At 42.8% G+C, this 26,601-nt stretch overlaps 1 long non-coding RNA gene across 3 annotated transcripts; it reads left to right on the top strand.

The window, feature by feature from the left end:
- The first annotated feature begins 35 nt into the window (after nucleotides 1-35).
- LOC133757092 (uncharacterized) lies at nucleotides 36-24,697 on the top strand. 3 transcript variants are annotated; one of them, XR_009865564.1, is made up of 3 exons: nucleotides 36-120; nucleotides 5,783-5,887; nucleotides 24,178-24,697. It is a non-coding gene; the product is annotated as an uncharacterized LOC133757092 (long non-coding RNA). The 3 variants fall into 3 exon arrangements; XR_009865565.1 differs by lacking the exon at nucleotides 24,178-24,697 and adding an exon at nucleotides 10,134-10,238; XR_009865566.1 differs by having other exon boundaries at nucleotides 96-177.
- The last annotated feature ends 1,904 nt before the right edge of the window (nucleotides 24,698-26,601 follow it).

Here is a 26,601-nt window from a genome sequence, read left to right as displayed (position 1 = left end):
GGAGTCGCCCGCCCCCGGCGCCTCGTTGGTAAGGACGCACGACGTCCGCCGAGATGGAGGAGCGCGCCGTGCGTCGGGGTGACATCACTGGGGCGCCGAACGTCTGCCGAGTGAAGCCTGGTGGGTACTCTGATCAGCGCTCCTTCGAGTCCCGTCGTACGGCAGAGTTTCAGAAGAGTACGAGTGTCACCCTTATTTTTCTCAAGTGTTCTTAAAGTTTGATTTTAAACATTCATAGGTTGTAAGAGGACGGCCAAAATTTCTAGAGCCTTTTCAGTATAGATCACGTGTGGTGCTGCATGTTTACTAGCATAAGCTCAAAATGTGTAAACCTGACCCTGACGTCTCGGTTTTCTTTTTGTTGTTGTCAACGGTACTAGCTAAATCTAAATTAGGGCCTAGGAGCAGGTGTTATGCTAAAGGTTAGACGCCTGCGTCCTACTTTGGAGTAGCTGGGCACCCCAGCTCCTGCCCATGCAGACCCTAGGAGTCAGCGGGGGGTAGCTCAGATGATTGGGGCCACTGGGGACATTTTGGGAGTGAGTGGGCAGATAGAGTGTGTGTGTGTGTCTCCTTCATTCCGTCTTTTCCTTGTTCTCAAAAAAAAAAAAGTAGCCTTTCATGTCCACCCAGCCAAGTGAATGTGGTGCCCTGTTGACCGTCTCAGATATTCCAGAAATTCACTGCCAGTGATTCCCTGTGCCTCACCTTGACTAGTACAATAACTTCCTAAGTTATTTCTTTGTTTTCTTGACATCAACAGAAGACTAGTTGGTAGTGAGAAAGTGCAGAGAAAGGTTTATCTGTCCCCAGAACCCACTAAACTTTTTGAAAACAGACTTCCTTTTGTTTATTAAAGTTTTATTTGAAAGGCACAGAGAAACCGAGATCAATCCTCCATCCACTGGTTCACGCTGAAATGGCCCACAGTAGTTGGGGCTGGGCCAGGTTGCAGCCAGGAGCCTATAAATCAATCCAGGTCTCCCATGTGGGTGGCAGGGATTAAATCACTTGCAACCATCACCACTGCCCTCCAAGGTGTACATTAGCAGGAGCCTGGAATTGGAAGCAGTTGGGATTTGAACCCAGGCACTCATGATGTGGGCGTCCCACTGAACAGTTTAGCTGCTATAATTTCCCTGAAAACTGAGGAGCGTCTTTCATGTGTTTATTTGCCATTTGTGTATCTTTTTGCATAAAATGTTCAAACTTTTTGCCCATTTTTTCAAATGTGGATTCTTTTTTTTTTTTTTGGACAGGCAGAGTTAGACAGTGAGAGAGAAGAGACAGAGAGAAAGGTCTTCCTTTTTGCCGTTGGTTCACCCTCCAATGGCCGCTGCGGCCGGCGCATCGCGCTGATCTGAAGCCAGGAGCCAGGTGCTTCTCCTGGTCTCCCATGCGGGTGCAGGGCCCAAGGACTTGGGCCATCCTCCACTGCCTTCCCAGGTCATAGCAGAGAGCTGGCCTGGAAGAGGGGCAACCGGGATAGAATCCGGCGCCCCAACCGGGGTAGAATCCGGCGCCCCAACCAGGACTAGAACCCGGTGTGCCAGCGCCGCAAGGCGGAGGATTAGCCTGTTAAGCCATGGCGCCGGCCATAAATATGGATTCTTATTGAATTATCTGTTCCCTAAATATTCTGGATACATATCCTTTTTTTTTTTTTTTTTTTTTTTTTGGATATGTCTTTATTTGAAAGAGTTACGGACAGAGAGGAGAGACAGGGAGAGAAATCTTCCATCCTCTGGTTCACTCCCCACATGGCCACAATGGCTGTTTCTGGGCCAAGCCAAAACCAGGAGCCAGAATCTTCTTCTGGGTCTCCCACTGGGTGGTAGGGACCAAAGTACTTGGGCAATCCTTTGCTGCTTTCCCAGGCCATCAGCAGGGAGCTGGATTGGAAGTGGAATAGTCGGGACTCAAACTGGCATCCATAAAAGGATGCCAAACAATTTTCATATATAATTTCATATATACGGTTTTGAGAACATGATAGTGGTTTTCTAAAATATATATTCTAGATCTAAGTCCTTTTGTTCTAGGAGACCCCTAAGCAGAAGTTCTTGTCTTCATGCAAGAAAAGAATTTCAGACATGGGACAGAGTAGCCATAACGCTAGCTGAGTTTAATGAAAAGACCAGGCAGGCATCTCAGTAAAGAACTGAGAGCCAGAGCTCCTTTTTGTAAACACTAAGAAATTGCTTGGACCAACTCAAATCCTGCCTCTGTTCTATCTCACTGCCTCCTTCCAGGCTTTTGCTGCCACCTCTCTGTCTGTAATAACTCTTGTCAAGGTCACCAGTGACCTCCATGTTGCTAAATCTAATGGTCACTTTTTAGTCCTCATCTGTTCAGAGACAGTTGGTCATTCTCTTCCCCTTGGCAGACTTTCTTCTCTTGGTTTCCATCATAGCATACTTTGTGACTTTTCCTCCTTTCTGATTGGCTTTTCCTTTCAGTCTGCTTTGCTGCCTCCTCTTCTAAGCCTGTCTTCTTGTTGGGTGGCTTTGGTCCTAGGTTCTCTTCTCTTTAGTTGTACTCTCATGATCATCTCATGCAGTCAGTGGCTTTCAACAACATATATTTGCCAGTGACTCCCAAATTAAAATGTGTAGTGTAGAACTCTTTCCTGAAATGAGAGCTCTTCCTTGCTTCCTCCACCAAACCTGCTACTGTCTCTCAGTTGAGAGAAACCCCATTCTGCTAGTTATTCAGGACAAAACTGAAATCAGACCTGATTTTTTTTTTAATTCCTAAAATCCAGTTTGTCAGTAAATTCTCTAAAGTACATCCAGAGTCATACGTTGTCATTGTTCTCACCCTTGACGGAGCCATCATCATCCCTCATATGATTATTTTAATAACTTCTTAATTGGACTCCTGCTTCTAAGCCTACGCTCTGACTCCATGTTACTGTTTAGTCTCAACACTGCACCTAGAGTGAAACTTTTGAAATGTTAGCCTCAGGGGCCAGTGCTGTGGTATAATGGTAAAACTTCTGCCTGTTGTACCGGCATCCCATAGGGGTGCTGGTTCGAATCCCAGCTGCTGCATTTTCAATTCGGCTCTCTTCTATAGCCTGGGAAAGTAGTGGAAGATGGCCCAAGTCCTTGGGCCCTTGCATCCACATGGGAGACCCAGAAGAAGCTCCTGGCTCCTGGCTTCAGATCAGCCCAGCTCCAGCCATTGTGACCATTTGTGGAGTGAACCAGCAGATGGAAGACCTTTCTCTCTCTCTGTTTCTGTCTCTCTGTAACTCTGCATTTCAAATAAATAACTAAAACTTCTTTTAAAAATGTAAACCTCACAGCAGATATTTAGCAGATATTGTAAACCAGTGTGTTAAGCTACTGTCTACATGGAAGACTTGGATGGAGATCCTGGCTCCTGGCATCACCCTGGCCCAGCCCTGGCTATTGTTGCTGCCATTTAGGAAGTGAACCAGTTGATGAAAGAGATCTTGATATCTCTTGCTCTCTGTCTTTAAAATAAATACAAATATTAAGAAGTAAAATGAAAGATCATGTCACTCCTCTCCTTAACATCCCCAGGATTTCCCTATCCCATTGAGACTAAAAGCTCAAGTATTCACCCCTAGTAGGTCATGAAATGCTAAATTATATGATATCTGCCCACCCCATTACATTCAGATACCAGCTGCCACCAGTGTTTGTCATTGCTCTGCTACAGACACAATGGAGTAACAAGGAGTATGGCAGGCTCCCATATCTGAGCTTCTGCCCTGGTTGTCCCTTTCTTTGTAACACTTTCTACTACAGGCCTCTGTACTCTCCTTCAAGTCTGTCAAATATAAACACAGCTGAACATTAAAGTGGTGACACGGATTTTATTCAATAACTACTGTTAGTATGGGTGATGTTGAGTTCAATTTTTATTTATGCTTCAATGATTAGGTGTTTTAAAGGGAGGAAGAATGGGTTGTGGGTTGGGAATCAATGAAAGAAGTGAAATGTTGTAAAAGGTTGGTCAGTGCAAGTGTTACTAGGCCGGCTGGGAGCTTTTGTCATCCCATAGAGACTGGGAGATGGGCCCTGTCCCTCCTCATGATTACATTGCAAAGGAATGGCTTTCTTGTCCTTGAGAAAGATAACTTCTGAGTTACAGGGGATACAGAAACATGGTTGTAAGCCCATTTTAGTAAGTACTCTTGGAAGAGAAGGGAAAGGGCGTATCTTGATGATAGGTTTGGCTAGAACAAACATTATAAATTCACCTGACAGTGCTGGGCTTCCCAGAGCAGTTGTTTGATAGGAGTGCAGTGGGGTTTGCTGGGGTATCCCAGGGACCGGAACGTATGCTGTGAAAAGTATTGTTAAAATTTCATCAGCTGAATACGGAGTTGTGGACAGTGTTTTTGTGTGCCAAGAGTTCTGCAGTTCTCAAGTCTCAGCTCACATATTTCTTCCACAATGAGATCAACCCTGATAGTCCTTGTACCCTATCCTCTCACCCTCATCCCTAGTAGTACCTCTTTACCTTCTATTTTTTCCATTGCATGCATTACCTTTTACATGTTTAAATGTAAATATTTAATGTTATATAGTAATATGTATCATATATTGTATATACAACAAATTTAGTTTACTGTAGTTTTTTATTGTCATCATCTTCACCCCCGTGGAGTAGAGTATCAACAGGAATTTTTATTTTTGTGTCTGTTTTGTGCATTGATGTGTCCCCATGATCTATATATGGAAACTGAGATTCAGAGAATAGTCGAGAACAACTCCGAGGTTGTTAGTCTAAAAACTGCAAGGCTGAAGCTGACACTTCCCATATGGGGAACTCTGTGGGAAGAACAGGTTTGCAGAGAGCAAGTGGCTAGGGAAAATCAGGCATTAGGTTCTGGGTATGTTAATGTGAAATACTATTTTAATCTGTGTAGGCTAAGTTTGCTGCAGTAAACAATTCCAAAAATGTTAATACCTTAAAGCAAAAAGGTTTATTTCTTACTCTCATTTGTGTCCACCATAGGTCAGCTCTGGCTTTGTGGACTTATCTCAGGACCTAGACAGAAGAAACAGCCTCTGTCTGGGGTGTTTCTGGTATCAGGACAGAGAGAAAAGAACACAGTGGAGTCCCATGATGGATCTTAAGGCTTCTTCTCAGAAGTGACTCACTCATGTCACTGACTTTGCAAAGCAAGTCACATGGCCTACCTGATATCAAGAGAACAGGGTAAATGCAGTCCTATCCCTGGGAAAGACAACAGATATTGTGAACAATAATACAATGTACTATAGATCCCTATTTGACCTAAGCAGCAGTGTCATTGGTAATCAGACATATGAGCTTAAAGTTTAAGGGAGGAGTCTATGTTGGAGATTTCAATCTTAGATTCTTCAGCATGCAGAACATTCGCCTTCATGAAATTAGAAGAGATCTCCAAAAGAGTAAGTAGAAGTAGAAAAAAGTCCCAAGGACTGAGCTTACAGCACTCTACCATTTTGAAATCAGAGAAATGAGAGATGGTCAAGTGTGACTGAGGAAAGTATGCTGTCAGACAAGAGGAGAACCAGGAGTGGTGCCCTGGAGGCAAAGCAGTGTGTTTTCAGTAAGAGGCAGTGCTCATCTATGTCAAAGCTGCTGTCAGGATGAAAAAGAGGAGAAAGGACTGGGACAGACATCATTGGAAAAGCTGGTAAAATAGTTTTAGTGGTGGAGTTGGGGAGAAAGCCTGATTCCAGTTGGGTTTACGAGAGATTGAAAGTAAATAAATTTAAGGCAGCAAATATAAACAGACTGAACACATTATTCACAGGAAAAAAGGAAGGGAACACAAAGAAAATCAGACTACAAGCTACACTGATGAAGACCAAAAGTAGAGATGATGGAATGACAGCAGAGTGACTGTTACCAATGCAAGGTAAATATCATGTAAGTTCACCTACTTAGGTGTCTCCCTTCCTATTAACCCAAGAAAGCTTGTGTTATACTCACCATCTTTCCAACTCTACCTTCATTACATTTCAGATTCTTATACCCTCGCTTCCATTTCCATGCTTTGTATTCTGACATGTTGATTTGCCTAATCATGCACTGTTAAACTGTTCTGTTGTTGTGTGCTGTTTGCATCCTATACCTGGGACAGATGTTTCCTACATGAGGCAGTAGCTCCCTATAGCATTCCATCTAGAATGCAGGTTCTCTGTGGTTGGGACATGGCCTTTTTTATCATAACATCCAACCTAGCTGCCTCAAAATGGGCAATGGAAAAATCATGTGAATGAATGAAGGAAAGGATTTTTTTTTAAAAAAAAAATTATTGATTTATTTGGAAGGCAGAGTTCCAGAGAGGCAGAGAGAGAGAGAGAGAGAGAGAGAGATCTTTCATCTGCTGGTTCACTCCCCAGATGGCTGCAACAGCCAGAGCTGTGCCGATCTGAAGCCAAGAGCCTGGATCTTCTGGGTCTCTGAAGGGAAAGATTATTATTATTATTTTTTTTTTTTGACAGGCAGAGTTAGACAGTGAGAGAGAGAGAGACAGAGAGAAAGGTCTTCCTTTTTCCATTGGTTTACCCCCCAAGTGGCCGCTACAGCCAGTGTGCTGTGGCCGGCACACTGCGCCGATCTGAAGCCAGGAGCCAGGTGCTTCCTCCTGGTCTCACATGCAGGTGCAGGGCCCAAGGACCTGGGCCATCCTCCACTGCCTTCCCGGGCCTCAGCAGAGAGCTGGACTGGAAGAGGAGCAACGGGACAGAATCCGGCACCCCAACCGGGACTAAAACCCAGGGTACCGGCGCCACAGGTGGAGGATTAGCCAAGTGAGCCGCGGCGCTGGCCAGGGAAGGATTTTACACAAAGGAAATGGAAGCTGAAGTTCCATTTTCTCAGTGGCAGCACTGGTGGCGTAGCTGCTGCTATTGTTCTTTCAAGCTCAACTTTTCTTATTGTTCATTCTCATTTCTCTCCCTGATGCTAAGTGAGTAATGTTCTTTTTCTCACTGCTTCAGGTACCAGGTAATAGCAGGTTTCTGGATGGAGCTGTTTCTGGCAAGCTGCCATGAAGCTAAGAGGCTGCCTAGGACCAAGTACAAAACCCAATTGACAACCAAATCCTTTCTTTTATTTTGTTTTTAAAGATTTATTTATTTATTTGAACGAGTTACAGAGAAGGAAAGGCAGAGGTAGAGAGAGATTTTCCAGCTACTGGTTGGCTCCCCACAAATGGCCACCATGGCCAGGGCTGAGCCAGCGGCTTCATCCAGGTCTCCCACATAGGTACAGGGTCCCAAGCACTTGGGCCATTCTCTGCTGCTTTCCCAGGCAAAACAGCAGGGAGCAGGATCAGAAGTGGAGCAACTGCGTGCCCATATGGGATGCTGGCACTGCAAGCAGCAGCTTTACCTGCTACTGTACAGAGCTGGCCCCCAAATCCTTTCTTAAGAGCACTCCCCAGGGAATTACCCTCAGCAGGAAACTGCCAGCTGGGTGGTAACTTCAGCAAGGAAGGGAGCAGTGAAGCTTTCTAGTATAAGGTATTAACACATAAAGATAATTGAAACAACTGGCCACCATTTCAAGGGGAAAAAAATGCATCATGTTTTAACACCCGGATATACTACTGATGAAATATTTATGTCAGTGTAAAAAAAAAATGAAGCCAGATTTTTTAAAAATGTAGGTGAAAATTTTGTCTTGGGGTAGAAAGCAAAAGACATAAGTACCTAAAATGAATTCTATAAAATGAATTACTGATGGATATAAAATAAAACATTTTGAACAATATCCATAAATGTCAAATGCTGCATTGAAAATCAAAGGGAAATGGAAGGGGGGAGAGTAAGACTATTTGCAGTGTGCAGGAGAAATAGGATTAGTAATCCTAACATAGGAAGAGTTTTTAACCAAACAACCAGAAAGAGAAAAAAGCTGCCATAGGAAAATAAGCAGCTGGGGCCAGCTCTGTGGCACAGCAGGTTAAGCCACCTGCTGCGGTACCTGCATTTCATGTGAGTACCAGCTGCTCCACTTCTAATCTAGTTCTAGTTCAGTTCTGATTCAGATCCAGTCCCAGCTGCTCCACTTCTGATCCAGTTCCCTGATAATGTGCAGAGGATGGCCCAAGAGCTTGGCCCCTGCACCCACATGGGAGACCTGGATGAAGCTCTTTTCTCAGCCTGGCCTAGGCCTGGTCATTGTGGCCATTTGGGGAATTAACCAGGGGATAAAAAAAAATCTCTCTTTCCATCCCTCACTGTAACTCTGGTTTTCAAATAAATATTTTTAAAAAAACATGAAAAGTAAGCAGCTTATATGCAAGTTATTCAGTAAAAGAAAAAGTACAGTCAACACATATATGGAAAATATACCCAACCTTAGTAGAAACCCAGAAGCGTTCAAGTTAAATAATGAAAAACATTTTTCACTATCAGATTTGCAAAAATTCCTTACCATTCAGTATTGTCATTATGTAAATAAACAAACATTGTCACACACAGTTGAAATTATGCCTCCTACGTTCCTAAAAATAAGTGGAAAAGTTTCAGGAGTGAGAAATGGAGAACACTTACAGGAAGTACAAGCTTTATGAAAGCTAGAGGACTGGAAATGAGGGGCATCTTGGGAGTCCTGACACTTCCTGTGTAACTGCCATGAACAAGGAAAACGGATGTAATGAAAAAAATCGAAGTAATCAGAAGAGAAAAGACTCCTTCCAAATTGATGACTCATATATTTGGCCTTTCTGACTGTTATGAAAGATAAACATTCTGTGCTCACATCAAAGCTAATTCCTTCAGTCACGCTAAATCCCATCCTCTCCTGCCCACTCAAGGACATCACTCCAGAAATTCCCCTTTTAACATCCTGTGTCATCGATTTTATTCTCTTTACTGAAATTGTTACAATCCACCTACAAACATGCTATCATTTCTCCCACGTTAAAAATAAAAATGAAACTTTTTTATACCTACTTTCCCAATCAGGACCCGATAGTATTTGTTACTCTACAATTTCTTTCCTCCAGTTCTCTCCTAAACCTACTCTTCCCCAAAGCTTTCACTGCGCTCAGAGTGCTGTTGGAGATGGTCAGTGGCCACGTTGCCAAATTCAAGGTTAATTTCCAGTCCTTTTCCTATCTGACATATCAGCAGCATCTGGCACATTTTACTACTCTGCCTCTATTATGCACCTTTTCCATGTGCTTCCAGGTCACTCTGTTCTTGCTTTTCTTCACTCCTCCTAAACTTTTCCTCTGCTCTCTTTTTATCTCCCCTCTCAGTTCTTAGTGCCCAGATGTCCCAGTCCTCAATCCCTGGTCATGCCTGTCTACAATTACTTCCATGATTTTGTCCAGTCTCCATGCTCCATCTTGATGCCCTGACTCCCACATTTATAACTGCTCATAACTCTCTCCAAGTAAAAATCCAACTGCATACTTGATGTGTTCACTCAGGGGCCCATAGATTGAACTGCTAATCTCTACAAACATTTTATTCATAGACTTCTGATTTTGTCTGATGGCAACCTAACTCTTGTAGCTGTAGATTCTGTCATTTTTCTGTCCAAAACCTCCATCCCTGTCTGCATAAAAGTTAAGGAATTTACGCAGTGCCATCCCATTAGTGACAGCAAAACTGCAAACTCAAGCACTCTAACATGAACCTGTGTCCTTTTTTTTTGATAGGCAGAGTTAGACAGTGAGAGAGAGAGACAGAAAGAGAGAAAGGTCTTCCTTTTTCCATTGGTTCACCCCCCAAGTGGCCGCTACGGCCAGTGCACTGCGCTGATCCGAAGCCAGGAGCCAGGTGCTTCCTCCTGGTCTCCCATGTGGGTGCAGGGCCCAAGGACCTGGGCCATCTTCCACTGCCCTCCCGGGCCACAGCAGAGAGCTGGACTGAAAGAGGAGCAGCAGGGACAGAATCCGGCACCCCAACCAGGACTAGAACCTGGGGTGCCGGCGTCACAGGCAGAGGATTAGCCTAGTGAGCCACGGCACCGGCCAGGAACCTGTGTTCTTAACTACTGTACTATGACACATGTCTAAGTAAAAGAAGTTAGAAGATAGTATGATATTCCATATGGATTTTGAAGACAATGACGGAAAGGATCCATTAACACTGGTCTCTGGATAAACTAGGGCTTGATGCCTCCTTTTTGTTGTTTTATAGATGATCTCATTCTATACATTTTTGAGTTGTTCTGCCATGATATCAGAAGACACAGGACATTTGCTGGTAGAGTGTCATCTTTCTTTCCATCCTACAGTGAGGATGTGGAAAGTATGTTGGTGAGTTTGTTCAAATCTGATCAAATACCATGTTCACAATAAGCAACTCCTTTCTCATATCCTATATGGAGATTTCCTGGACATGAATACAGAGACCTCCCCTGGATTATATTTAGTGGATAAGGATAATTTTTTTTTTTTTGCTATTTTAGCAGTGTTGCAAAAATATTAGATGTTTTCAAAGGTTAAAAAAAGTAAATGCATTTCTCCCTTCTTTAAGAAAAATAAAAATGAAATAAGGCTAACATGGTTGTGTGGGGTACTGTTGGTCTCCATCTGTTTGATTAAGGGTGGAAGGTGAAAGGTCTGGGCAAAGGAAGGCGAGGAGGAGCACTTACGTATGGGAAAGGAGAGGAATTTCCAGTTTCTGGTCATTAATTTGCTCAACTTACAGCTCCCTTGGAACAAACATTGGCAGGTGGCCCAAAATCTAGACTTGTGGCTCTTGGAGCTTTGCTAAGGGACTTTAAGAGAAGTCTTGATCTGTTGTTCTTAAGCAGAAACTGTAAATCATTTGTAATGAAGAGAAAGATGGAAGAAAAACACCACTCCTCTTTATGACAACTTCCCCATCTCTTACTGCCCTGATGAATTATTTTACTCATTTATCTGAAAAGTAGGACACTTCTGCTGTTTTAAGTTTATTTATTTGAGATACAGACAAAGTGTAAGGCCACCACAAAACACACCAAACACCAGAGCTGAAGGAAAGGTTTACTGTCAGGTGGAGGAGACCTGACAGGCTGGGGTAAAGGGAGAGAGAAGTCAAGAGTGCATGTGCAGGAAGCAGGTCCTGTTATAGCCTTGCAGAAGGTAGGGAAGTGGGAGCAGCAAATCCTGTTAGGGTAGGGGTGGAGCTGACGCTTTTGGTTGGGACGTTTGGTGACTTGACTTCTAGCAAGCCAGGCTGGGCTTAGAACTGAAGCATACTGTATAAGATGGGTCTGGGGGCCAGAGCCTAAGATGGCACCCAGGTCTTAAGATGGTGCCACAGATAAGACGGCATCATTTTACTAACACAAAGAGATCCCATCCATTCTTTTATTCCTCAAATTCCCACAATAGCTGGGGATAGGATGGGAGCAGAGAACTCAGTCTAGGCTTCTCACATGGGTAGTAGGAACCTAATTATTGAGCCATCACAGCTGTCTCCCCAGGTCTGTATTAGCAAGAAGCTGGAGTGATGAGTCAGGTGAGCTACAAACTCAGGCATTCTGATAGAGGACCCAGAGTCCTAAACTCTAAGCTAAACATTCACCCCAACACTTCTGCTTTTTGACATAATGCTTTCTTAAAATCCATTTCCTCATATAAAGCATAGAGTGTAATTTTTTTAAAAGAACAAAGTATACCTACATCTTGCATTTCTGATAAGGAATTCAGCATTAACAAAAGTTGCTGTGACAAACAGTAATTCTAGTGTACATTTAGAATTTTATAATTTTCTAAGGCACTTCATATAAATAAATCTATTTGATTCTCATGAAAACTCAGAGATGATAGTATTATCTCTATTTTAGAAATGGAGAAGATGGGACAAGGAAGATGACTTAGTCCAGAATTTTTAATTTTTTTTAGGATTTATTTATTTTAAAAAAAGGGAGAGAGAGAGAGAAAGAGAGAAAGATAGATACCTCTTCCATCTGCTTGCTCACTCTCCAAATGGCTGCAATGGCCAGGGCTGGGCCAGCCTGAAACTAGGAGCCAAGGGCTTCATTCTGGTCTCCTACAGGGTGACAGGGTCCAAAACAGTTGAGCCAACTTCTGCAGCTTTCCCGTCCATTAGCAGGGAGTTGAATTGGAAGCAGAGCAGCCGGGACCTGAACCAGCACCCATACAGGATGCCAGCATTGCAGGAGGCGGCTTTACCCACTGTGTCACAACACTGGCCCTATCCAGGATAATTTACTTGGTGTATAAGAGAGGGGTCTGTCTCACAACTGTTCTAGTAGCACCAGAGTCACTTTCTCCCCTAAAGCAAAAGGAAACAGCCAGGAGGTCAATCAGCAACCGACATCTTAAAGTTAACGTTGGTTTCCTTTCAAATTCACTTGTAATTATTTTCTTATAATCTCAAGGCTAGTCCTGCTCATCTGTACCACCCATCCTTGTTCTTATTAGTTACGTTCAAAGCAATAGTTTCTTTTTACTCATACCCAAACTGTCCCAGGCTGCTTTTCCCACCACAGTTGACCTCCTTTGACAGTTTCCGCTGTAAAAACCACAATTTCATTATAAGCCCTCTACACCCTCAATCTCCTCACAGAGCCCTCTCTTTTCTTGGCCTTCACTGAAACCTGGCATCATTTCCCTTGAGCCTTGACAAGCAAAAGCTGCTTGTTCCTCCCACGGCCAACATGCTGAGAGGTTTGGAAGCAATGTTGGCATTCTGCTTACTTCTAACTGCCACATTCAGGTGGTTCCATTCCTACCCACTCCCCGCCTTCTGCCTTCTGAGTCTCATGCTAGGGCATGCAGCGCAATCACCACCATCTGCCGGCTTCTAGATCGTTGCCCTAACTTACGGAAAGCTTCAGCACTTGCCTCACAAATGCTGCCAAACTCCTGCTGGCCATTATCTCAGACTGCTTCAGCATCTATGACTCATGGCTTCTCCAAAAAGAGTCCAGAGCCTTTTGTCTCTATTCCTCCTTAACCACAATTCATGCCTGTGGCATAATACTAACTTGATGTTTACCCAGATTTTCTGAAAACATTGCACTTCAAAATGTCTTCACACCTCTGCAAGCAGCTGTCCCAGGGCCTTTGGTACTCTCCTGGCTTCCTAGTAATTCCTATTCTTGGTGTTTCAGCTCTTTCATCTACCTTCCCATATTCATTTCCTTCCCTGCTTAGTGCACCCCAGATGCTCATCAACTCCTTGCATAGCTTCTGGGCACCCACAGCATTCTCCCTTTATACTTCCTGTGGATGGGTTTAGGAGTCAGACTGCCTCAAGTTGAAATCCATTTTTATATTTAGTAGTGATTCCTCCTTGAACAGGTTATTTAATTTTTCAGGGTTTCCATTTCCTCATTTGGAAAATAATAATAGTAACACCTATTTTATGACTATCAAAAGCTATTACAAAGACTGAAATCAGGGCCCGGCGCTGTGGCATAGCAGGTAAAGCCACCACCTGCAGTGTCAGCATCCCACATGGGCACCAATTAGTGTCCTGGCTGCTCCACGTCCAATCCAGCTCTCTGCTATGGCCTGGGAAAGCAGTAGAATATGGCCCAAATCCTTTGGCCACTGAACCTGCATGGGAGACCTGGAAGAAGCTCCTGGCTCCTGACTTCGGATTGGTGCAGTTCCAGCTGTTGCAGCCATCTGAGAGAGTGAAGCAGCAGATAGAAGACACTTTCTCTCTCTCCCTCTCTTCCTCTCTCCCTCTCTCCCTCTCTCCCTCTGCCTTTCAAATAAATAAATAAATAAAATATTAGAAAAGACTCAGATTGTACATGTGAAGTACTTAGCATAGCAGCTAGAACAGAAGTGCTCAATAAATGGTTATTATTACAACAGAACTACTTAATGCTACTTCTTTTAAAAATTATATAAACAAATTAATAAGTGCAAATACAGGCCGGCGCCGTGGCTTAACAGGCTAATCCTCCACCTTGTGGCGCCGGCACACCGGGTTCTAGTCCCGGTTGGGGCGCCGGACTCTATCCCGGTTGCCCCTCTTCCAGGCCAGCTCTCTGCTATGGCCCGGGAAGGCAGTGGAGGATGGCCCAAGTGCTTGGGCCCTGCACCCGCAAGGGAGACCAGGAGAAGCACCTGGCTCCTGGCTTCGGATTAGCGAGATACGCCGTCCGTAGCGGCCATTGGAGGGTGAACCAACGGCAAAAAGGAAGACCTTCCTCTCTGTCTCTCTCTCTCACTATCCACTCTGCCTGTCAAAAAAAAAAAAGTGCAAATACATAACCACATCTGAAAAACAAAACACAAACTGTCAAAAATTCTTCTTTTTCACTCTCTCTAGCTACAGTGGGCTTAAGGAAGACTCTTGAGAAAATATATTTGTGGGCCCTGAGACTCTCTTATATCATGTAAACTGTCATCTTCATCAGGTCTATAGGATTAATAGGCTGACTAATGTCTATGATTCTTAAGACAAGAACAGTGGGGGATCATGTGACCTCCCAAGAAGACAGGCCAAAAAGCAAAAAGACATGAAGAGACAGCTCACAAAAATATGAATGGATAAAAAAGCAGATTAGAATGCTCTTCCTTATTAGTAATCATAGAAATGCAAACCACAGTAAGATAACATCACACACACTTGAGATTGGCAAAACTAACAAAATCAGATGTTGAGCAGGACACTCTGAGGGACATGTGAAGTCACTATGTGAACCACTGTGGTACTGTCTTTCAAAGCCAAACATTCATTCATATACTCCAAAAAGCAAAAACTGAAAACAAAACTCACAGGAGAATGGGTAAGTAGTGGTAGAGTGGTATATCCATACAAATGAATAGTAAACACACACACGGATACACACAAATAAAGTATAACTACAGTAATAACATAAATGAATCTTAGAAACCATAATGAAGGAAAAGGAAAAGAATGGCTCTCTAAAAAGTAAATTAATACAGTACTGTGTAAAGGCACTTTGTGCATATTAATCCATTTAATTCTCATAACATCTATGAGAGGTAGGTACTATTGATCTTATAGTTGAGGAAACTGAGAGCATCTAAGTAACTTGTGCAAAGAAGCAGAGATGTTAGGATCTAGCTAAATTTTTTTTTAAAAAAAAAGATTTATTTATTTGAAAGGCAGAGTTACAAAGAAGCAGAGGCAGAGAGAGAGAGAGGTCGTCTATCCTCTGGTTCACTCCCCAGATGGCCCCAATGGCCAGAGAGAGCTGAGCCGATGTGAAGCCAGGAGCCAGGAGCTTCTTCCAGGTCTCCCACGTAACTTCAGGGGCCCAAGGACCTGGGCCATCTTGTACTGCTTTCCCAGGCCATAGCAGAGAGCTGGATCAGAAGTAGAGCAGCTGGGACAAGAAGTGGTGCCCATATGGGATGCCAACACTGCAGACAGTGGCTTTACCCACTATGCCACAGTGCCAGCCCCTTTAGCTAATATTTATTACATGTGTCAGCAGTACCAGACACTGTCCTACTTTGCCTTGATTGTTTTATGAAAAATGATCTTTATAAACTGCCCTCCTTAATTGCTTTGCCTCATATTCCTTCCTACCTAAATCATCACTATGAGTTAGAATGGGAGAATCCAGGTAATCACATGCCTTGCTATCTTCTTTAAATTCCATCACCTAAGTGCAACATAAGTTGACAGTTTGTGGTTCATTTAAATAATCTTTTGAATTTTTTTTTTTTAGATTTTATTTATTTGAGATGTAGAGTTACAGACACAGAGAAGGAGAGACAGAGAAAGATCTTCCATCCGCTGGTTCATTCCCCAAATGGCTGCGATGGCCAGAGCAGAGCCTGTGTGAAGCCAGGATTCAGGAGCTTCTTCCAGGGCTCCTATGTGGGTACTAGCTCCAAAGCACTTGAGCTGTCTTCTACTGCTTTCCCAGACCTCAGCAGAGAGCTGGATCTGAAGAGGAGCAGCCAGGACACGAACCAGTGCCCATTTGGGATGTCAGCACTGCAGGCGGAGGCTTAGCTTACTATGCCACAGCGCCAGCACCTTGAACCATTTTCTTTTTTCTTTTTTTTTTTCTTTTTTTTTTTTTTTTTTTTGACAGGCAGAGTGGACAGTGAGAGAGAGACAGAGAGAAAGGTCTTCCTTTTTCATTGGTTCACCCCCCAAATGGCCACTACTGCTGGCACGCTGCAGCTGGCGCATTGCGCTGATCCAAAGCCAGGAGCCAGGTGCTTCTCCTGGTCTCCCATGCGGGTGCAGGACCCAAGCACCTGGGCCATCCTCCACTGCCTTCCCGGGCCACAGCAGAGAGCTGGACTGGAAGAGGAGCAACCGGGACAGAATCCGGCACCCCAACCAGGACCAGAACCCGGGGTGCCAGCGCTGCAGGCGGAGGATTAGCCAAGTGAGCCGCGGCGCCGGCCTCTTTTTTTTTTCTATAAATTTTGTTTAAGTTATACAAGTTTCATGTATTTTATATATATAGGAACATAGTGATACTTCCCCCACCACAGCACCCAAGTCCCAACCCTTATTCCTCTTCCTACATTCCCACTCATAATTTTTATAAAGATCTATTTTCAGTTTACTTAATGATTGTATAGTTAACCCTACACTAAGTAAAAGAGTTCAACAAATACTACGAAGAAGAAAAAACACTGTCCCTCAACAGAAGAAACAAGAGCTATAAAAAAACCATCAGATCTCAAAATGTCCACTTCACTCCTAAACATTACATTTTAGGTACTCTATTAGTTACCTTGGATCAGGGAAAACATATGGTATCTCTTCATTTGGGACTAGCTTATTTCACTAAATGTTTTTCATTTGTATCCATCTTGTTGTAAAAGTCAGGATATAGCCAGAGGCATCACAAAACCTGATTCCAAAATGTACTACAGGGCAGTTATAATCAAAACAGCTTGGTAAGGGCACAAGAACAGACATGTAGACCAATGAAACAGAATAGAAACTCCAGAAATCAATACATACATCTACAACCAACTTAACTTTGACAAAGGAGCTAAAACCAATCCCTGGAGCAAGGACAGTCTCTTCAACAAATGGTGCTGGGGCAACTGGATCTCCACATTCAGAAGTATGAAACTAGACCCATACCTTACACCTTACACAAAAATGCACTCAAAATGGATCAAAGACCCAAATCTATGATCTGATAACATCAAATCTCCAGAGAATTTTGGAGAAACTCTGCAAGACATTGGCATACACAAAGACTTCTTGGAAAAAAACCCAGATGCACAGGCAATCAAAGCCAAAATTGACAATTGGGGTTATATCAAGCTGAAAAGCTTCCACACTGCAAAAGAAACACTCAGCAAAGTGAAAAGGCAAGTGACAAAATGAGAGAAATTTTTTGCAAACCATGCAACTGATAAAGGGTTAACATCCAGAATCTATAAAGAGCTCAAGAAATTCAACAACAACAAAACAACCCAGTCAAGAAATGGGCAAGGGACTTGAGCAGGTATTTTTCAAGAGAGGAAATTCAAATGGCCAACAGACACTTGAAAAAATGCTCAGGATCACCAGCCATCAGGGAAATGCAAATCAAAACCACAGTGAGGTTTCATCTCACTCTGGTTAGAATGGCTCTCACACAGAAATCAACAAACAACAAATGGTGGCGAGAATGTGGGGGAAAAGGTACCATAATCCACTGTTGGTGGGAATGTAAACTTGGTGCAGCCACTGTGGAAGATAGTATGGAGATATATATCTCAGAAATCTGAATATAAACTTACTATATGATCCAGCTATCCCACTCCTGGGAGTTTACCCAAACCAAAAGAAATCAGTATATGAAAGAGCAGTTCATTGCAGCACAATTCACAATAGCTATGATATGGAACGAACCCAGAAGTCTGTCAACTGTTGACTGGATAAAGAAATTATGGTATATATGCACTATGGAGTACTACTCAGCTGTAAAAAAACAGGAAATCCTGTCTTTTGCAACAAGATGAACTATTTTCAAGCATCACATTTGGAAATTCAGAATGTGACTCACTGCCAAGGCCCTGGAATTTCCTTTCGTTCTACATTTTTTTTTTTCAGAGTGCTAATAACTAAGAGATTGAAAATGAAGGAATTATCCTCTAAGAGGTAACCATCCCCCACAAATGTCTTCTCCTGTCTCTTTCTCTTACATTCCTAAAATCCAAAGAGGAGAACCTAGCAGCTGCAGAGGAGATCATTCCTTCCTACATCACCATGAGCCATCTCTCAAGACTGATGCCTGTAAATCTGAGATTCAGCACTATGTAGGGGACAGGGCAGGAGAGCTAGGATTTCCAAACTTGTGCTTTAGTTTCAGCTTTGTCATTTAGCTGAGAAATGTTGGACAAATCCATTAACAACTCTGGGGTTCAGTGCTAAGCTTGACAAGCTTTTATTGAATGCCTCTTAGGGGCAGTATACTCTGCCAGTCCCTGAGGATATAAAGGTGAGTAGGACTTAGGTAGTCATAGAGGAGCTCCTAACCAGTCAGAAGCTTGCTTTCTAGAGTGGAGGACAGTTGTTCTTGGTGCCTGAGATGGTTAAGCAGAGTGAGGGTACTGGCTGGGGGAGATAGTATAAGGATTGGAAAATACTAATGCTCTATTGTGGTTAAAGGTCAGTTCTGGGGTCCCTCATACATTTCTGTGATTTTGAGCAAATTCTCTAAATCTCCTGGAGAGTTCTCCCCTATATAACAGATATAATAATTGTATTGTCTTCATTTTGAGGATTTGCAGGACCCCAAGGATTTGGGCCATTTTCTACTGCTTTCCCAGGCCATAGCAGAGATCTGGATCGGCTTTACAGCACCGGTCCCTATCCCTATTATTAATACACAAATTGATCCTCAGCAAGGCACTGTAAAAGGCTCAGTAGATCCAGATAGAAGTCTGTCAAACTTGCTTAGCTGTAGCTTACCCATTTGAAGATGTTACTCAAGGTGAACATTCAGCTCTTGCCCTAGGACCCTTCCTAAAGGTGCTGGTATGTATTAGAAGATTAGAGGCCAATTCAAAGTGAATTTGATGCTGAGGAAGTTGTTTTTAACTGTGCTGAGGTAAGGAGGGAGTGTAACAGCATAGACTAAATGAGAGGGTGCATTACTAGATTAGGTGAAAGAAAGTATTAATATATAATTTTGGGAGATGGTTATATGGGAAGTGAAAATAATGCAGAATAAATGTGACAATCTGAAACAATTATAGTTTAGAGGTTATAATGGAAATGATTGGCAAATCTGAGGACAATGACCTGATAATATTTTTTAAAACCTTCATGTATAAAAAGTCTATTTTAAAAATATAAACAGAGGGGTGGGCGTTATGGTATAGGAGGCTAAGCTTCTGCCTTCAGCACTGGCATCCTACATGGATGCTGGTTTGTGTCCCAGCTGCTCCTCTTCAAACCCAGCTCTCTGCTATGGACTGGGAAAGCAGTAGAAGATGACCCAAGTGCTTGGGCCCCTGCACCCATGTGGGAGACCAGAAGAAGCTCCTGGCTCCTGGCTTCAGATCAGCTCAGCTCCAGCCATTGCAGCCATTTGAAGAGTGAACTATCGGACGGAGACAGTCTGTCTCTCTCTCTCTGTCTGTAACTCTACCTCTCAAATAAATGAATAAAATCTTTAATATATATATTTAAACAGAAAAATATGTATAATACATACATGACAAAGGGCTAATTTTGTGAATATTCAAAGAATACTTAAAAATTGGTAAAAATAAGATGACTAACTCAATAGAAAAATGAACAAAATGGGCTGGCACTGTGGCATAGTGGGTTAGGCCACTGCACACAGCACTAGCATCCCCATATAGGTGCCAGCTTGATTTCTGGCTGCTCTACTTCCAATCCAGCTCCCTGCTAATGTGCCTGAGAAGGCAGTGGAAATTTTCCCATGTGCTTGGGCCCTTCATCCACGTGGGAGACTTGCAGGATGCTTCTGGCTCCTGGCTTCAGCATGGCCCAGCTCTGGCAGTTTGCAGCCATTTGTGGATTGAACTAGAAGATGGAATCTCTCTCTCTGTCTCTCCCTCTCTGTAATTCTTCAAGTAAAATAGATAATATTTTTTAAAAAATACACAAAGTACATGGACAAACTATTCAGAAAAAAGACATAAACAAGTAATACATGTAAAAAGTTGTTCAACCTCATCTATGATTAAAGAATAAAAATTGAAATAACATACCCTTTGAGCAAAGAATAAAAAAAAAAAAGATTAACTAGCCAGTATAGGTCAGGGTGTGAAAAAACTGATGTGCTCATACACAGTTGATGTAAACTAGTATAACTTTTTTATTGTTAATTTTTTAAAATTTGTGTGAGGGTTGGAGTACATGGAGACATGACTGAGCCAAGCCAAAGCTAGGAGCCAGGAACATAATGCTGATCTCCCACACTGGTGGCAGGAACCCAGCTACTTCAGACATCACCTGTTATCTCCCAAGGTCTACATTAGCAGGAAGCTGCAGTCAGGAGCCAGAGTCAGCTATCAAACCCAGGTACTCTGATGGGGGATGTGGGTTTCTTGACTGCTAGGCTAAAAACACTCTTTAGTATAATGTTTGAAGTGGAGTAATTCATAGTGTCTTTTTAAAAGCATATACACTGATGCATTGATAAAAAGTATCCTACAAATATACAATAGATAAACACACAAAATTCTATCTACAAGATTGTTCATTATGAATTGGTTGTAGGGACTGGTACTGTGGTGCAGCAGGTTAAAGCCATGGCCTGCAGCACCAGCATCCCATATAAGCACTGGTTTGAGTCCTGACTACTCCACTTCCAATCTATCTCCCTGCTAATGTGCCTGGGAAAGCAGTGGAAGATGACCCAAATCCTTGGGTTCCTGCATCCATGTGGGAAATCTAGAAGCTCCAGACTTCTGGCTTCAGCCTGGTCCAGCCCTAGTCATTGTGGCCATTTAGGGAGTGAACCAGGGGCTATAAGATCTCTCATTCACTCTCTCCCTCTCTCTTCTCTTCTCTCTCTGTCTCTCCTCTCTCTCTGTAACTCTTTCAAATAAATCTTTAAAAACTGGTTGTGATAGACCAAAAGAAGTGTTAACAGTTTGTTAATGAAGAACTGTTGAAACAATGACAGATGCATATAATAAAGATTGATCTAAAACTATATGTTGATATAAAATGTTTAAGGTATATAATTAAAAAGGCAAACTAAGGCTACTGCTTGATACATTCATATTCCATATTAGTGTGCCTTTGATTTCCAATCCAGCTCCCTGAGAATGTTCCTAGGAAGCAGCCAGTGATGGTACAAGTCCTTGAGTTCCTGCCACTCACACAGGAAACCCCAGTGGGGTCCCAGACTCCTGGCTATGGCCTGCTCTATCTCAACAGTTGTGCCCATTTGGGAAGTGAACCAGTGGAAAGGTTTCTCTCTCTCCCTGTGTGTGTGTGTGTGTGTATGTGTCTCACTCTGCCTTTCAAATAAATAAATAACAAGGCTAACTGAATAGTATGTATAATATGTGTCTGTTTATATGAAGAAGATATAAATAAGCTTGTACATGCACAGAAATGCTGTAGAAGGAAATAAAATTAATTTTTTTATCTATTACCTCTGAGAATATAGGGACAGAAACATTGGTATTTTACTGGGTTTTCTTCTGTATTGTTTGATAAATTTAGTATGAATATTACTTTCACAGCTGAAAAAGAAGAAAACATTTATGCACTCACTATTTTTTTTTGACAGAGTGGACGGTGAGAGAGAGAGACAGAGAGAAAGGTCTTCCTTTTGCCGTTGGTTCACCCTCCAATGGCCGCCGCGGCTGGCATGCTGCAGCCGGCGCACTGCACTGATCCGAAGGCAGGAGCCAAGTGCTTCTCCTGTCTTTCCATGCACAGACTCATAGAATGGCAGATGTCCTAAATAGCACTCTGGCCTCAGAATCAGCCCTTAAGGTATTCGGATCTGGCTGAAGAGTCATTGAGAGTATTTTAGGCATGGAAAGCCAAGACACTCTGTCAAAAAAAAAAAAAAGACCTAAATGAAAGATCTCAGCGAGTGAGATCCCAGTGGAAAGAACGGGGCCATCAAAGAAGGAGGTACCTTTCTCTGAAAGGAGGAGAGAACTTCCACTTTGACTATGACCCTGTCAGAATAAGATTGAAGTCGGTGAACTCTAAAGGCTTCCATAGCCTTGGCAACTCATGACTAGAGCCTAGGGAGATTACTGACGCCATAAACAAGAGTGTCAAATTGTTAAGTCAACAACAGGAGTCACTGTGTACTTACTTCTCATGTGGGATCTGTCCTTAATGTGTTGTCCAATGTGAAGTAATGTTATAACTAGTACTGAAACAGTATTTTACACTTTGTGTTTCTGTGTGGGTGCAAACTGATGAAATCTTAACTTAGTGTATACTGAATTGATCTTCTGTATATAAAGATAATTGAAAATGAATCTTGATGTGAATGGAATGGGAGAGGGAGTGGGAGATGGGATGGGTGCGAGTGGGAGGGAAATTATTGGGGGGAAAGCCATTGTAATCCATAAACTGTACTTTGGAAATTTATATTTACTAAATAAAAGTTTAAAAAAAAAAAACAGAGGTGAGTGTTGTGGCATAGAGTTGAGCTACTGTAGGATACCCACATCCCAGATCAGAGTGCCTGAAATTAAGTTCTGCCTTCACTTCTTCTTTTTTTTTTTTTTTTTAAAGATCCATCCATTTTACTTGAAAGAGTTACACAGAGAGAGGAGAGGCAGAGAGAGGTCTTCCACCTGATGGTTCACTCCCCAATTTTTTTTATTATTATTTGACAAATAGACAGTGAGAGGGAGAGACAGAAAGGTCCTCCTTCCATTGGTTCACCCCCCAAATGGCCACCACGGCCAGAGTTGTGCCAATCCGAAGCCAAGAGCCAGGAGCCTCCCCCCAGTCTCCCATATGAGTGGAGGGGCCCAAGTTCTTGGGCCATCCTCCACTGCCCTCCCAGGCCATAGCAGAGAGCTGGACCAGAAGTGGAGCAGCTGGGACTCGAACCGTGGCCCATATGGGATGCCAGCACTGCAGGCGGCGGTTTTACCTGCTACGCCACAGCACTGGCCCCCTGCCTTCACTTCTGATCCAACTTTTGCTAATGTGCCTTGGGGGCAGCAGATGATGGCCCAAGTACTTAGGTTCATTGCCACCTATGTAGGAGACCTGGATGAAGTTCCTGGCTCTTGGTTTCTGCCTTGCCCAGCCCTGGCTGTTGTGGGCATTTGGGGGAATGAACCAGAAGATGGAAGATCTGTTTCTCTCTCCGCCTTTCTCTCTCTCTCTCTCTCTCTCTCTCCCTCTCCCTCTCTCTCCCTCCCTCTCTCTCATCACTCTGCTTTTCATACATTAACAAAAATGTTTTAGAAAATTAAAAAAAACATTGAAATATGTAAAGAGCACATAAGTCATTACACTGTCTGCATCTAGTTTTCAAACTGAAATGTTACTAACTTAAAATATGAACTTTCCTGTAATCTATTTTTCATTAGATAATTTCTCCACTGAAAGGAGGAATTCCTCTATTATTTTATTTATGTATCACTTGTTAGTGCTTCCTATATGCCAGGCACTATTTTGAGTGCTTTAATAACTATATAGTCTTGAAGTGGCTATAATTATACTATTAAAGATAAAGAAAATGAAACACAAACGACTTACATAGTCAAAGTCACAAAGCTAGTAAGCTCTAGAGCTGACATTAAAACCCAGGATATCTATTGTTAGTGAATCCATACATTAACCCCTGTGCATTGCCACCTCTTGAAGTCTTTAGAAGTTTTGAATTCATCTTGTTTGCATCCCACCTGCTCCACTTCAGATGCAGATCACTGCTAATAAGTCTTGGAAAGTGGTGGGGCCCATGCCACCAATTTAGGAGACTCAGATGAAGTTCCTGGCTCCGGGCTTTGGCCTAGCACAGCCCTAGCCACTGTAGCCATTTGGGGAGTGAATCAGCAATGGAAAATCTCTCCCTCTTTCTCTCTAATTCTGCCTTTCAAAAAAATAAATCTTTTATGAAAAAAAAAAGTTTTGAGCTCTACCCAAGTCATCTAACCATATCACCTTCTAAAAGTGACCCATGCTATAAGCCCCTAACACTCACCTGGGACACTTCCAGATCAAACCTATCCACTTTTCTGGCCCTTTGAAGGATCTAATAGAGAAACAAGGTGCTACAAGGGAACAAGACTGGGTCTTATTGGGTATGAAGTAGTAATAACTCTCAAGATTGACATGGTGTTTCCTATATTTGTAGGAAGATCGTTTTTGTTAACTGGAGTCTTTGAAGATGGAAGCATGGGATCTGATCTCAAGCACAGGAGAGTGAGGTAAAGCCCAGGAGGACTACTGTGGAGACTGAAGGCTGAACTGGCTCAATTCCAATGTTTATAAAATGATGTCATGGTGAGGATGTTTTTGGCTGTAGAAGCACACGAAGACATGCCTTATCATCTAAGCTTGTTGACTGTGAATGTGTATCCTGTGGGTGTTTCTTGTTCAGCATTTTTCCAAAGGGTCATGTCAAGTTAGTTCAGGTTTACTTTTTTTTTTTTTTTCGTTTCATTTTGATTTTTTTTTACATACACTTTCTTTTTCAAAAATTTATTTATTTATGGGGCCGGCGCCATGGCGCAGTAGGTTAATCCTCTGCCTGAGGTGCTGGCATCCCATATGGGTGCCAGTTCTGGTCTGGCTGCTCCTCTTCCAGTCCAGCTCTCTGCTATGGCCTGGGAAAGCAGTCGAAGATGGCCCAAGTCCTTGGGCCCCTGCATTCACATGGGAGACTGGGAAGAAGCACCTGGCTCCTGGCTTCGGATTGGTGCAGCTCCAGCTGTTGTAGCCAACTGGAGAGTGAACCAACGGATGGAAGACCTTTCTCTCTGTCTCTCCCTCTCACTCTCCGTAACTCTACCTCTCAAATAAATAAATTTTAAAAATTTATTTGTTTTCCCCCAAAAGAAACGTTTTATTTAAGGAATACAGACTTCATGCATTTCATAAGTACAACTTTAGGAATATAGTGATTCTTCCCACCATACCCCACTTCCCTCCCACTCTCCTACCCCTCCTCCTCCTCCCTCTCCCATCCCCAGTCCCATTCTCCACTAAGATCTATTTTTGATTAATTTTATACACAGAGGACCAACTCTATACTAACTAAAGAGTTCAACAATGTGCATGGTTAAAAAAAAAAAAAAAGCAAAAACAAACTTCCTCAACAGTTGAGACAAGAGCTAATCAAAGTCATTGCAACTTGAATTTCACTTTTTTTTTTTTAGAAACTTAATTAACCTTAAAGAAGCACCCCAGAATGATACATCTTTTGGGAGCACTTAGACATAGTTATAATACAACTCTCTGAGAACAGAAGTCCTGCACAGGAAGTTAGTGCACAGTGACTCTTGTTACTTTAGCAATTAGTACTTTTATGTATAACGTCAGTGATCACCTGAGGCTCTTGACATGAGCTGCCTAGGCTATGGAAACCTTTCGAATCCACAAATTCTGTCAGTATTTAGATGAGGCCATAAGCAAAGTGGAATTTCTCTCCTCCCTTCAGAGAAAAATAACTCTTTCTTTGATGACCACTTCTTTCCACTGGGGTCTCACCCACCGAGATCCTTCGCATAGGACATTTTTTGCCTCAGTGTCTTGGCTTTCCATGCCTGAAATGCCCTTGTGGGCTTTTCATTCAGGTTTACTTTCCATAATGCTGCAGTGGAGGGTTTAATCAAATTGTAGTCCCTTGTTGATGGCACTAAGTCTATCTAATTGTCTCCCTCCCACGAATTTTGGCTGCGTTTCATTCTAACAGGCTAATATTGAAAACTTTCTCCACATTCAGGTAATTTCTCTGGGTGTACATGTGGCAATCTTCCCACCCTCCAAGGCTAACTGGGAAAGGAAGATTGGTCATCGAATAGCACTGTGGGAGGCATTCTCTCTCTCTCTCTCTCTCTCTCTCTCTTTTTTTTTAGATTTATTTTATTTATTTGAAAGAGTTAGAGAGAGAGGTAGAGCCAGAGAGAGAGATAAGCTTTCCATCCACTGGTTCACTCCCCAAATAACCACAATGGCCAGAGATGAGCTATCTGAAATCAGGAGGCAAGAGCTTCTTCCAGGTCTCCCACACAAGTGCAGGGGCCCAAGCACTGTGGGTCATCTTCTACTGCTTTCCCAGGCCATAGCAGAGAGCTGTATGGGAAGTGGAACAGCCAGAACTTGAACCTGCACCCATATGGGATGCCAGCATGGCAGGCTGGGACTTAAAACCACTGCGCCACAGTGCTGGCCCCAGGAGGCATTCTTAAGGGTCCCATTACTCCTGATGGCTCTGAGATTGGATGCATAATTCTATGTAAGTAATGTGTTCATTTTTCTTTTGTGTGGCCCTTATCATGAATTGTGGATAGGTGCCTGTTAAGGATAAGGAGTCAGTAGCACATCCAGTATAAGAAAAAACATGTGCTATGGCCACATCAGGAAAACCTTATGTGAGACAGCCCTGGGCACTAGGAGAGGTTTCATTACCCTTGGTTAGAGAGAGGGATCAGTAATCCCATAGGGACTCAATTTTTCATTATGGAAACAGTCTACAGAATGCAGTTCTCTGGTTGCTTTGTAAGCTGCCTACCTTAAGACTAGGAGACATGCTAAAATCTCAGGTGGTGCCAGACTG

This window comes from Lepus europaeus, chromosome 3, assembly GCF_033115175.1.
Source record: "Lepus europaeus isolate LE1 chromosome 3, mLepTim1.pri, whole genome shotgun sequence".
NCBI lineage: Eukaryota > Metazoa > Chordata > Mammalia > Lagomorpha > Leporidae > Lepus > Lepus europaeus.
The sequence above is the reverse complement of the archived record's forward strand: the minus strand, read 5'-3'. Positions and strand labels throughout refer to the sequence as shown.